General features: G+C 49.4%; 1 protein-coding gene across 3 annotated transcripts in view; it reads right to left on the bottom strand.

The window, feature by feature from the left end:
* Positions 1 to 9,002, bottom strand: part of ZNF609 (zinc finger protein 609) — a 125,145-nt gene extending 116,143 nt beyond the window's left edge. For all 3 annotated transcript variants that reach the window (XM_034784046.1, XM_034784048.1, XM_034784049.1), the window contains exon 1: positions 8,832 to 9,002. The gene's annotated coding sequence lies outside the window, so the exon portion shown is untranslated. The remainder of the gene's footprint in view (positions 1 to 8,831) is intronic.
* Positions 9,003 to 12,675: the final 3,673 nt, after the last annotated feature.

The raw sequence follows: 12,675 nt of genomic DNA, 5'->3' as shown, positions 1-12,675 counted from the left end.
GGGGGGGGAGGAGGAGGGGGCCGTAATGCACCAAGCTGGGGGAAGAAACGAGGGAGGGGGGAAGCTTGGCTGCCGCAGGACCAAGCTTCTGCCTCCTGCCCCTGCAGGGGAGAGCGGTGGGTGGGTGGGCTGAGTGGGGCGGGGGGCCGAGACCCCCACCACCACTCTCCCCTGCAGGGGCAGGAGGCAGAAGCTTGGTCCTGCGGCAGCCAAGCTTCCCTCCTCCCCCGCTTCTTCCCCCAGCTTGATGCATTCCGGCCCCTCCACCCCTCCTCCTTCTCCTCTCACCGGGCAGGCAGCGTGCCACTCAAAACTGGCTTGTGTACCGTAGGTTGCCGACCCCTGCTCTAGCACTTCCATTTCCAAAATGCTGTTCAAACACTAACTGCTTACTGCCCGCAGATCACCCCACACTGGTAAATACTGTCATCAGTTTACAGCTAGGAAGACACGCACGCACAGAGGTTAAGTGACATGCCCTATGTCACATTGCAAGCCAGCATCAAAACCAGAACAGAAGTCTCTGGTCTGCTGGGCCCACGCCTAACCCAACCCAGACTGCCTCCAAAGCAACCCCAAACTGCATGCAGCTCACTGGCCCTAGCGTCAGGGGAGACACAAGAGATGGTCCACCCTTCACCTGGTGCAATGCAGTGTGGGATTTTGGGGAACCTCATCCTGGATGCTGCTGCAATACTGACCCTCTCCACTAACGCTGGCTCACTAGTATCCATGGCAATATGACTGGTCCTTTCCTGTTGTGATGTGACCTGTGCTTCCCATGTGCAGATACCCCAAGCCAACAAACAAGACACCGAGTGTCAGCTTAGCATTAAACAAGAGGGCCAAGGGCATGCCTGCAACCAAGGTCAGTAGGTACTGTATTAATAGCTCCCTTTTGCAGTGGGAGAGCCACACAGGCTAACCAGCAGTGTGAGCTAGAGGTGGATCCAGCAGACCTAGTACACAGGAGAGCTGTGATTTAACCCCATTCGGACAGTCACTAGTCTGTCACCCTGGAAAAGTCACTTCCCTTTTCAGGCCTCAGTTTTCCTGCCTGTCAAACAGAGATGAGCAATAGCTCTCAACCTCAGAGGGAGCTGAGAGGATTACTGAGGCCAGTCAGGAGCAAGTGGTCATAGACTGCAGGTGACCATACCTCTAGACAACATGGCCTCTGGCAGGGTACTGCCTCCTCATCTGGGAGAAATTTTACACTGGCCCAAATGTCCTGCAGTGAATGTTGCCAAACTTTTAAAGTCCCTGACAGTTTAACATAGTAAAGCACTTAAAGAGCAGCCCCGAGGTTCAAAGCCCCAAAGCTGCAATTAAGCTAAAACACAAACTTCCCCTGCCCCCACAACCCCCTGCAATGCCTCTAGGCCTTAGCTCAAACAAAGAAACCCCACAGAGAAGCCCAATGACCATGGACGAAAAGGTTTTCAGGGTGCAGAACTACTGAGCCAGTTTCCTTCTCACAGGTCTTGGTTCTTAAATCCAACACCTAACCCACACTATGGCTGTACTCTAAATATTGTGTCTGCACACCTGATGGCTAACACCTTGTCAGTCGTCATGGCAGCCCTAGCCAGAGCCTTGGCTGTTACAAGTACTCTGTTTTACCATGTAGACCAGTGTCCTCTTACCATGCCTGTCCTCTGTACCTCATTTGGCTCCAGAGAAATAATAAAAGGCCACATGAAGCCAGTGGGCACAAATGACAGTGCTGAAGCTGGCAATGTACTGGGAGAAAGAGCCCTTCTGTTTTTCCCTGCTCATCTAATGCCATCAAAATATCTGGACAAACAAATACTATAATTTAAGGATTCACATACTTTACAGCTCAACTTTGCCCTGGCTGGTATTGGAGCAGGGAGGGGATGAACTGGGTGTAACTGAATAGGCTCTTCTCACCTTTAATTTATGGGATTCTTCAGGCAAATAGCAAAATTACCATGAAAAACCAGCCTTGTCAGCTCCAGTTGCCTTGGCAAGATCTAGGGCTTGCTTCAAGCTGGCTGTGCTCTGAGATTCCAGTTCAGCTCCTGCTGCCTGAGGGAGAGGAGGGGGAAGGAAGACAGAAGGGGTGGGAGAGGTAGATCTGGGCAGTGATTATAATAGCTGCAGTAATTAGAGTGTTTCCAAGTGGCTAGTGGAGTTGTTCCCCAAGCAGATGACTCCAGCGGGGGAAGGGAGGGCCAAGGATAAAGCAAGCATGCCTCAGTGAGCACCACATTCAGGGAGAAAGCAGCTTGGAGTCAGCACTGGCGCTCACACCACCAACTGGTGGGAAGGGAAACATGACAGGGGAAGTTTGTTTCTAACTTCAAAAGCTCATCACCAAATTCAGGGAAAATAACTGGACTGATCAAAATGAGTCATGTGACCGGCAAAGCAATGGCTTCCAGCCACGATTCTGCTTTGATCCCAACATCCTGGAGTCAAGTAGCACAGGCCAGGTACAGTGCAGCGCAAAGAGCCCCAGACTGCCCTGGGAGTGACCTCTCCACTGCCCTGATGGCCTGCCCCTCCCAATAAGTCACACGATTGCCTGTCTGCCTGTCTTGCTTGCAGGCCTTTCAATCTAGCAGACACGCAGAATTCTAGGCCTCCTTAGGGAGACCACAAATGCGCGGCACTGGCAGCCTCAAATGCTTTAGCAGAAGAGGAAAATGTCTCTGATTCCAAAAATGAAGGGGCTGCCACTTCATCTATTAATGCCCTTAATTCCCTTCATTCAATAACCAATTAGTGCACCTTGGCTAAAGCTAGCAAGGGCTTCATCTGCAGGAGTAGAATGTATATTACCTGCACTCACTATCTCTCTTGCTGTCAAGCGTCAGCCCAGGAGCAGTTTGGGAGAGGCCAATCAGACTGCAAAGCGAGGTCTACGGACATGCAGGAACAAATCCGAGTGCAGGGAATACTAGACAACAAAACCCCTTCAGTGATTTTTTTAGGGAGGGATAATAAATAGGTGTATTTTATAGATTAATAAAGCACATTTGAAAAGCCATGATATACATCAGACCCTGGCTAATTCACACTAATGACCCATTGAAAATTACACAATTTTGTGAATTAGCAAGTACATAAAGGAATACAATAAAAAGCAAGAATAATGCATTGAAATGTACTTTGCTCATTTATTTTGTTAGCTGTAGTTCCGTTTTAATTACTTGTGGTGATACTGCAAATGCTAGGAAAGGTTCTATGTTAGGTTTGGCAAAAATAATGAAATCTTGCTAACAAGAAATCTCACTACAGCATTTGCTACTAAATCTTTGGGGAGAGACCAACAATTCTTGTGCAGATTAGCGAAGTTCTACTCTACAGCAGTATTCACAGCAGCACTATGTAATGCCCCATTTTCATTCATTTGAAAGTTCGCAAAGGACTGTTCTTGTAAGATTAAAACTGCCTATTCTTTTTGTCTCATCACAGAAATAAGATTCTGAGGTAGTTTTGCATAAAATCCTTCCATAGTCCTAAATTAACCAAGCAGGATAATATCTCATTTTTATAAACAAAAAAGATAAAACACATTACACACACTCATGCGGCACAGGTGGTCAGTTTTCAGTAAGAACCACTTCGCTGTGTGCACACAAAGACAAAATAACTAAATTACAAAAGCACTGTATAAAATGTATTAAAGTTTCCAGCCACTTAACAGCACAGATGTATTGGCCCAGATAGAAGTAATGTACACCAGTGGTTGTATTTAACATCTGATGTTGCAAAATCATTCCACATCTCTACCGTGCTGAGGGCAGGGAAGGCACAAAGAGAGTCCTTTGCAGGTTTTTTTCCCCAAATAAAAGAAGGAAATAAAATGCAAAAAACTTACCAATTTAAGACACAAAAGTCAAGATTCTCAGGCATGAACTTTGACTCATCCACAAATACTATTTTCAACTATTGCTTAGACTTGGGTGCAGAACATAATATACAGTACATGCATGCAGCTGAGTTAACTTTGCTTTTGGCAACTGAACTTCCTGGCTCCTTTGTGTTCAGATCTGAAACCTTAACACTGCTTTAGGTTTTGCAATGTGTACTCCTTTCTAGACATGCAAGCAGCATGATACTTAGATATCTACATTAAATGTGCATAAACATATCAGTAAAACAGGAAGGCTATACACTACAATGATGGCCTAATGGTAAAGGCACAAGAGTGGGAGCCAGGGCTCCTGACCCTACATGCAACTGTGAGAATAAGGGGAGAGCAGTAGATGGGAACTTGGCTGCATTTGTAGGAACAAGCTCTTAGGAGCTCTAAACTTGGAAATGGAGGAATGGATCAAAGGTTAGGAAAACATCGGTCCATATCTTCCAGTGAATCTTCCAAAGAGATGCCTGAAATCTCCCCTTGACCTGGGAGTTCCCATGTAATCTACAAATTTATAAAGGAAACACTGATCAGCCAAACTAGGGACAACAGCCACACACAGATTTTCTGTGTAAGGATTTCAGCAGAATACACTCCACTGCAGCCAAGCATTCACCTTGCTTTGCCCCAGGCCTCTGGCACCACTGCTCTGCAGGTCAGCCAAAGCGGGTGTTCTGTGTGTACAAGCAACTGCTCCCTGCGAAACCCTCACCAGCAGGCCTCACCTCCCTTTGTCTGAATAGGCATGTGATCTGCGCAGTGTAAACATGTGCCCACAATTTTCTCTGGGCAGGGCTGTTTCTAATGCCAGATAATCCAACCACAATGAGGACGGGGGCATAAAAGCCTTAAAGGAAGCAACTGTGCACACACTCCACGTGTTGCATCCCAGAAACAGTGCACCTGGAACCATAAATACCATCCTATTTACATAATACTCAGTAGCAGAGGGACAAAGAGACTTAATACAGTGTATTTAATATTCCTATTACACTTGTGCCCAGAGGCTCCAATCAGCATCAGAGACCCATTGTGCTAGGCACTGTGCAAACACACAAAGAGACATAGTCCCTGCCCTGAAGAATTTACAGAAATCTTGGCTCAAGTCTGCCAAAGTGCAAGGTCAAAAGAGACATAAATTGGCTCAGCTCTGTCTGGTTCCCTGATGAACATTTGCTCAGAAGCACAGTGGGCAGCCCAAAGCCAATGAACGCTGGGTGTATCACAGTTACACACGCCAACTGAACCCAAAACACACAACTACAGCCTCAGATCACCCCAGGAGACCTGTCTCCACTTACACATCACACCTGTATCACTCACCAATGAGTAACACAACAAACGACTCCACACCAGCCCAACAACAGAGCTCAGTTATTGCAGGGTTGCCCATAAGTATGTACTGCCTTAGTGGTAGGTTTTCAGGAGGGTGGGGGTATTAAAAGGGAAAATAGCACTGCAGCATGTAGGGAATTTTGTCAAAAGCAATTTGGACACTGCAAGCAAAGCTTGGGCCAAGCTGGGCCAAATTAAATTTGACCTATCTCAACAGCGTCCAGTTAAAATTTCCAGTGTACTGGTTGGATCACATACTCCAATATGTTGCTATCACCCCTCACCCTGAAGAGAGATGCACAGAGAGAGAATAAATCAGATTCTTAATGAACACAGGCCCTTACCTCTCAAAGTTCATTTATTGCATTCACTTTGTTGCCTGTTTGGTGGCTCTCACGCAGTGGGATTTCTTAGGCTAGACTACTGGCTGTTTATACTTCACTACTAGCTATTTCTGCCTATTCTTTCATTTAAAAAAATGTATTTTTAGGTAGATTAATGATGGAAGAGCAATAAATACATCAAAGACAGAGTGGGTTTCTCCCAGGAGCCAGGAAGTATAGGAAAATGAGTGCATCACACACACATCCAATATTCAGGCTGGGGGAAGCCTGAGGGGACCTGCTACCCCGTGATCCCACTAGAGGAGGAGCGGTCCCTTTTGCTATATTCACAACTGCTACTGCCCTTGTCTGGGACATTAATCCAAACAGCAGCACAGGTCCCATCCCATGACACCACCTGCAAAGAACAGTGTTTATTTCCTAAACGAATGGAAGAGCAATACGAAGGTGCACATGTGTAATATAGACATGTCTATGCATGCTCATATATATAGCATGTAAGACTGAATAAGGAGCAGTTCAAATAGCAGTCACATAAAGATGTGTCTCCAAGATGCAAACAAACAACAGAAAGTATCCAGCTTGGGATACTCCCGATGTGTCCTGGCTAAACTCCAGTTCAGGTCATTACAGCCTGCCTGCTGACTTCCTCTGGTGGTTTTAACTGATGCGGCATTCTTGTCCTAAACTGTTGGAAAGCAATGTTGTGCAATCCTAAACAGCTGTCGTTTCCCACCCCAGAGGTGGCAGTATTTCAAGGGTGTACATGGGTCACTTCCCACATCTTATACCCAACCACAGAGATTTGGGAGGCAAATGAATGTCTGAGGATGGAAGGGGGGAGAAAATGTTGAAACATCACTTTTATGAAAATGCTCTCATTCCAAAGCAGGTAACATTTTGCTTGTAAATCACACTATAAGAAAGCTAATCAATAAATAAGCGGATTGGATTTTCCAAGCAATGTGAGCCAACAAAGAGAACATGCAGAATAACCCTGTGCCAGAGTCACTGCACAGAGCATGGAAACAGGTTTACGTAAATACATCCAGACAGGCAAGACTACGGAAGGGAATCTCCTGTTCCCCACAGTGCTCTGTTCCCATTGCAGGGCTGGCCACACAATGGCCGGCTGTGCAGAGCAGATGATTCAGCACAGACACTGGCATCCTTACTCTTCTGGGGGGACGGAGGGGGGAGGGAATGTGCCCATGAGATGTTCATTGTCCCTTGCAAAAAAAAAATCTGTGTACAACCTCTCAACCAGTGGCAATGGCCTGCCTGGTACAGGGACAAAATGGCCTGCTGGGAGGCTCCCCAGACAGAGCAGAGCTAAGTCTCACAGACAAGACTTGAACCCGTGACCTTCCCTGTGTATACAATGGGCAGGCAAGAGAGAGCGGCTTTATCCCCTCTGCTTCACTCAGATAAAATCAGACCAATTACTGTGGGCTCCCAGCACAGCTAGTTTGTTCCTCACCACAGCCCAAACTGGTGTCACCCAGAGATATTTGCCATTTCTCCTGCAATCAAGGAATGAAAATAACCCCCTCTTGGGGAGCCGGCCCCAGAGCAGCCGAGATAAACCTTGCACGGGTTACATTCCAATCCCAACTCTTCCTCCGGCCAGGAACCATGCTCCCTTCGGGGCCCTGCCCCATTCCAGAAAAAGAGAGAAGACAACTGAAGTCAAACAGATTCACCCTCTCAGTCCAATTCTAGGCACCTACCACTCACAGCATTCCCCTGCCCCCATCCACATGGAGGCCATGCAGGGCAAGCTGATCCTGTGGCCCAGCAGGAGGGGGCAGGCTTCAGAACAACAGCACCAGGGCTCCAAGGATAGATAGTAGCACTTCTCTGAACAGCCAAGCAGTGATAGCAGAGGATCAAAAAACACAATCAAACCCGCCTTTAATTAAGGTGATCTGAGGTGCCTTGCCTAGGATTGTGACCCACAGATGCCACTGCCTCTGGCACCCATGAGAAACAGTGTTCGGAGAGGCAAGATTTCTTCCCACATTGACTGTTTGCATTTCAGTGAAGAGTCTGTTGGAGGATTTAATTCTCTGTGATCTGTGCTGAGAAAATCCCCCAGAAGGGCTCTGTCCTTTTCCCCTCAGTGAACCCAACACTGGGGACGTGAAACTGCTGTGGGCTGCTGCCTGTCTCTTTCTCACACACCCCTACAACACACACACACGGGTCAGATGTTCTTCCTCCTCATCAGGCACAGGCCCAAGGGGAGAGAAGGAAATCAGTCATCAGAAAGCACAGTGATCGAACCCACATTACAAATAAAGGAAATGGAGAAAGCCGCAGTGCTAGCACAATGCCTGGAGGTTAGGAAGGAGCCTGCCAGGAGGCAGCCTGGCACAGGACACCACAAACCTCCCCAAGGGACACTTCACTTGTTTCCCCAAGTTCTTAATTCCTGGCAGCGTGAGGATTGGAGTGAAGGACAGGGGTGAAGAAGGGAACACTAACTCCGCTGAGGCTTGAGTGCTGGGATTTGAGATCACTCTCCCAACCAATCTGCCATTTGTGTCTACCCTTTGCCCTCATCCCTTCCCCCTACCCGGTTCCCTTAAACCACCTGCTCCAGCACCCTCTCCGGCCCAAGCAACCACATGCCTAACACTTGGTGCTTAACATCCTATGCCCCATATCCAGCCAGGACACAGCACCCAGCCTCTATCTAAAGATCTGTCCTTGTCCCACCTCCCTGTTTGTCCTGGTCCTGCCCCCCACACCCTTCCCCACCTTACTAACCTTGCCCCACATCACCCGCTCCTGTAACCCCTCAGACCCTAGCACCCCATTACACCCCCTGCCCAGCACACCCCTGTGATCCCGCAGGCCCTGGTGCCCCCAGCCCAGCCACCAACACACTGAGCCCTACAAGCAACAACAGGCACAAGGGAAGAGAGATCCTAAGCTCCCTCTTACCCCCCCCCTCCGCTTCCAAGAGGGCATATTCCAGGGTGAGAGGAAAAGTCTCCCTCCCATCGTCTCACCGGGGGGTCATACTCCCGGACCGCCCCCCCCCCGACTCACCGGGGAAGGGGGGGGGTCACATTCCCGGGCCGCCCCCCCGACTCACCGGGGGGCGGGGGATCACACTCCCGGGCCGCCGCCGCCCCCCGCGACTCACTGTGGGGAGAGGGTCACACTCCGGGAGCCCCTCAACGGGGGGTGGGGGTCACACTCCGGGAGCCCCTCCCCCCGCCAGGCCCTGCGGCTGATCCCGGACTCACCCGGCTCCGGTCCCGTCCCGGGCGCTCCACTAAGTCTCTTCCATAGAGCCGCCGGGCTCCCAGCGCCGCCGGCTACGGGCCCGGGACCGCCGCCGCCATCCCGCCGCGCCGCGCTCAGTGCAGGCCGCTCCGCGCCTCCGGCCGGGGGCTCTCAGCGGCCGCCGCGCTCCGGGCTCGGCTCAGCGCGCACGGGGCGGGGGACCCGGAGCGCGGAGCCCGGATCCGGAGCCGCCGTGACTCACTGAGCCGGGCGGAGAGAAAACCCGGCGCGCGGAACCGCCGCCACCAGGCAAGGAAAACCCGGAGCCGGGATGCCCGGTGCACACAGACCGCCGGAGGCGCGGGGTCCAGCCCTAGTGCCCAGGCGGGGAGCACGGAGATAGAACTAGGACGAGGAGACCCAGAGGGGCAAACCCAGAACACTGACCCAGACCGGGATCCCCCTCAGAGATCGGGATCCCACAGGACAGGGCAGGGAAACCCAGAGCACATGGAGCCAGACCCTCAGAGAAAGGCAGAGGGACAAACCCTCTGACAAGCATGAACCTCAGCAGGAAGGGCACCAGAGCGTCCACACAGACATAGGGTCACCACTGCTGAGCTGGAAAGGGAAATCCAGACCAGGGGCGTAGCCACCAGTGGGCTGGCCCATGCACTTAGCATCCAGGCCCACCCTGGAGTGTCACTTGGACATTCAAATCCAGGTGGGAGTTATGCACCCGCCCTTCAGAAAGCTACACTCTGGCAGCTCTGCCTTGCCATTTTCTGAGCCACCCTATGCGCATGCCCGACTTGGCAGGTGAAGCCCTATGTCTGGGGGCACCAGGGCCAGGAAGAGGGCGTGGCATCAGGTGAGCTAGCACAGTCTGGCATTGCCTGTCCATCCGAAAATCATGGCCCACCCAAATTTCCACTCCTAGCTACGCCACTGATTCAGACCAAGCCAAAAAAAAAACGATAACAGGATGGGAAGGCTGGTCTGGTGGGAAAGGCAAGCCAAGAGACCCGTATTCAAGTCCCAATTTAGCCTCACAGTTCTTGTGTGATCTGGAGAAAGTTACTTAGGGCAGGTCTACACTAGCTTTTACTTCCATATAACTTAAGTCAATCAGGAGTGTGGAAAAGCCCCACCCTGAGTTACATAAATTACACCAACGTAAGCGCCTGTGTGGACAGTGCTATAATGGCAGGAGAGCATCAGAGCTACTCGGGGAGGTGGAGCAATCATGCTGACAGGAGAGATCTCTCCTGTTGACATACAGTGTCTGTATTAGCACCACTACAGCAGCACAGCTACATCGGCACAGCCAGGGCCGGTTCCAGCATTTCTGCCGCCCAAAGCAAAAAAACAAAAAAAAATCCGCGATCGGCGGCAGCAGTTTGGTGGCAGGTCCTTCGCTCCTAGAGGGAGTGAGGGACCTGCCGCCCCTGAATTGCCGCAGGTGCTGCCTCTCTCACTTGGCCGCCCCAAGCACCTGCTTGTTAAGCTGGTGCCTGGAGCCGGCCCTGGGCACAGCAGCACCGCTGTAATGATTCTAGTATAGACCTGCCCATAATCTACACTGTGCCTGCGTTCCCCATCCATAAAACAGGGATAACACTTCCTCCCTCCCCCCAAGTGGAGTGTAAAGCTAACATCCATTAACACTTGTGAGGCACTCTGAGACTACTGTTAGGAGGGCTGTAGTAGATAAATAGGTAAAGTGTGAGATGGAAATGTTAAGAGCAGATAAGCTAAAGACATAAACAACAAGAAGCTCTCCGAAGGAAATCAGCATCTCCAGTCCATTAGAATTTGTTGAAAGACTCAACAAAGCAGAGGATGCAGAAGAGCTAGTGGATCTTATTTGGACTTTCAAAAAGCTTCTGATAGAGTTCCTCAGAAAAGCTATTAAGGAAATTAAGTAGTCCTGGGGGAAGTGGTATAGTTCTGTCACAGATTGTAAACTGATTACAAGAGAGAACAAAGAAGAACAAAGCCATCTTTATGCAGGTGATTCACAAATCACTACTCAGGACCTGCCTCCCTTCATCCAAACCAAAATCATGGTCTGTCTCCTTCTCATAGCACAAGAACTAGGGGTCACCAAATGAAATTAATAGGCAGCAGGAATAAAACAAACAAAAGGAAGTACTTCTTCACACAACACACAGTCAACCTGTGGAACTCTTTGCTAGAGGATGTTATAAAGGCCAAGACTATAACAGGGTTCAAAAAAGAACTAAATAAATTCATGGAAGATAGGTGTATCAATAGCTATTAACCAGGATGGGCAGGGATGGTGTCCCTACTCTCTGTTTGCCAGAAGCTGAGAATGGGCGACAGGGAACGGATCACTTGAAGATTACCTGTTCTGTTCATTTCTTCTGGGGCACCTGGCATTGGCCACTGTACTGAGCTCGATGGGGAGGGATAGCTCAGTGGTTTGAGCATTGGCCTGCTAAACCCAGGGTTGTGAATTCAACCCTTAAGGGGTCCATTTAGGGAACTGGGGTAAAAAAAAAAAATCTGTCTGGGGATTTGTCCCGCTTTGAGCAGGGGGTTGGACTAGATGATCTCCTGAGGTAAAAATTTTGTGGGGGAGGGATAGCTCAGTGGTTTGAGCATTGGCCTGCTAAACCCAGGGGTGTGAGTTTAATCCTTGAGGGGGCCACTTAGGGATCTGGGGCAAAATCAGTACTTGGTCCTGCTAGTGAAGGCAGGGGGCTGAACTCAATGACCTTTCAAGGTCCCTTCTAGTTCCAGGAGATGAGATATCTCCATTAATTTATTTATTTTTTATTTATTTATGGACCTTTGGTCTGACCCAGTATGGCCGCTCTTGTTCTTATGTCTTTTCCACATGAATATCCAGTCACCCACTGAAACTTAACATGGCCAGAACCAATCTCCTGATCTTCCTCTAAACCCACCCATCCTCTGTGTCATCCACCATCCTCCATGTCACTCAGGCCTGTAGTCTTGGCTTCATCTTTGACTCATCCATTTCTTTTGACTCACGCATCCAGCCCATGTTTAAACCATGCTGCTGCTTCCAACGTATTATCGCCAAGATCCAACCTTTCCTCTGTGCCCATTCTGCCAAAATCCTTGGCCAAGCTCTTATCATCTTGGTTATTGCAGCTCCTTGTTCTAGACTCATCTAAATACTCCCAGTTCGCCCCCCTAACGTTCATTCTAAATGCTACCACCAAGGTCATCTTTCTGGTCCATCGCCTTGACTGTGTCATGCACTCTTCATGTTGTCTTCCAGTTTGGCCCTTGCTTTTGAAGCCCTTCACAATTTATCCCCAAAAAATTCAAACTGGAAATACAATGCACATTTTTAGCAGTGAGAGTAATTAAGCATTTGAGCAGATTATACATTATCTAGGAATGTTGTGGTGATGTAGTAAATTCTAGGAATGTAATCAATTTTCCATCACTTGAAATCTTTATATCAAATAATATATAAGATTTTTCATCCATAGATCTCAAAGCGCATAACAAAGGAAGTCAGTATCATTTTACCGATGGGGAAACTGAGGCACGGAGCATTGAAGTGACTTGTCCAAAGTACCTCAACAGCAGATCCAGGAATAACACCCAGGTCTCCTATGTCCAACTTCAATTCTCTAGTTACTAGGCCACATTGTCTCCCACAAAATTGGGAGTCTTTCTGAAACACATGCTCTAGTGGTCAGCACAGGAGTCCAGAGCAGGGTTGGATGAGGCCTGAGTGAGAGCAAGGCTGGAGCAGGACTAGGACCAGGGCATGGGCACGGGCAAGACCAGAGCAGGCGCAGGCTTGGGCCTAGGCCATCTGTTGCCACTATCAGGCTGGATAGAGTTCCAAAAGTAGAA

This window comes from Trachemys scripta, chromosome 10 (genome assembly GCF_013100865.1).
Source record: "Trachemys scripta elegans isolate TJP31775 chromosome 10, CAS_Tse_1.0, whole genome shotgun sequence".
Classification (NCBI taxonomy): domain Eukaryota; kingdom Metazoa; phylum Chordata; order Testudines; family Emydidae; genus Trachemys; species Trachemys scripta.
The sequence above is the reverse complement of the archived record's forward strand: the minus strand, read 5'-3'. Positions and strand labels throughout refer to the sequence as shown.